Source organism: Octopus bimaculoides, chromosome 4 (assembly GCF_001194135.2).
Source record: "Octopus bimaculoides isolate UCB-OBI-ISO-001 chromosome 4, ASM119413v2, whole genome shotgun sequence".
NCBI lineage: Eukaryota > Metazoa > Mollusca > Cephalopoda > Octopoda > Octopodidae > Octopus > Octopus bimaculoides.
The window spans coordinates 144,582,927-144,583,686 of NC_068984.1; the positions used below are offsets into that span (position 1 = coordinate 144,582,927).

General features: G+C 41.3%; 1 protein-coding gene across 1 annotated transcript in view; it reads right to left on the reverse strand.

Annotated features, from left to right (window-relative positions):
* The window catches only part of LOC106881912 (oxysterol-binding protein-related protein 1), a 48,769-nt gene that overhangs the window by 5,201 nt on the left and 42,808 nt on the right, over positions 1 to 760 (reverse strand). The window lies entirely within an intron of this gene.

Sequence of the window (760 nt, forward strand, 5' to 3'; positions counted from 1 at the left end):
GTTCCTGTTCTTGCGTTGAGGTCTAATCTGTACCACCACCACTGCCGCCGCCGCCGCCATCTGGCTGTTAAGTTCATTTTGTGGATAATCCGGTTTGTTGCAAGCATTCGGGTCAGGTCACTGGTGTCATGATAACATCCTAGCCCTTCCCGCCAACGCCGTGAGGCCCTGAAAAGACAAAATTGGTTATCGGCGATGCCCCCTCTTCCTCCCTCCCCCCCCCTCAGTAACCACTGATAAAAATTGTCATCCACATCTATCAATAACAAAAGGGACATAACTCAGTGACATTGTTGCTGTTTGTTTCTTAGAACAAATCGAGAGCTAAAAACGTTTCCACCCGTGACCATTACTTTTAGACATTAGATCAAGAATTATATTATCCACTGTCTTAAGCAGGTGAGCTGGCAGAATAGTTAGCGCGTCGACGTTCTCAGTTTAAATTCAGCCGAGATCAACTTTAGCTTTGGTAAAAGTAGAGTTATTCCCCTTGTGATTACAATAAGGTTTTCTTGTCCTTGGCTTATATTTTCGTTTGTTTATTCAACCATAATTATCTGTTATTATTATTAGCCAGAGAGCTTGAAAAATGAGCTGAAATTCTTTTAATAAGGTCTGAAAATATCACATTGTGCTGAAGATCACGGTGACTTTTACTCGTGTATACAAGTGTTATTCACGCATATAAATACCACACACACACACATATATAGAGATGCATATATGTGTGTGTGTGTGCGCGCGCGTGTATATATATATA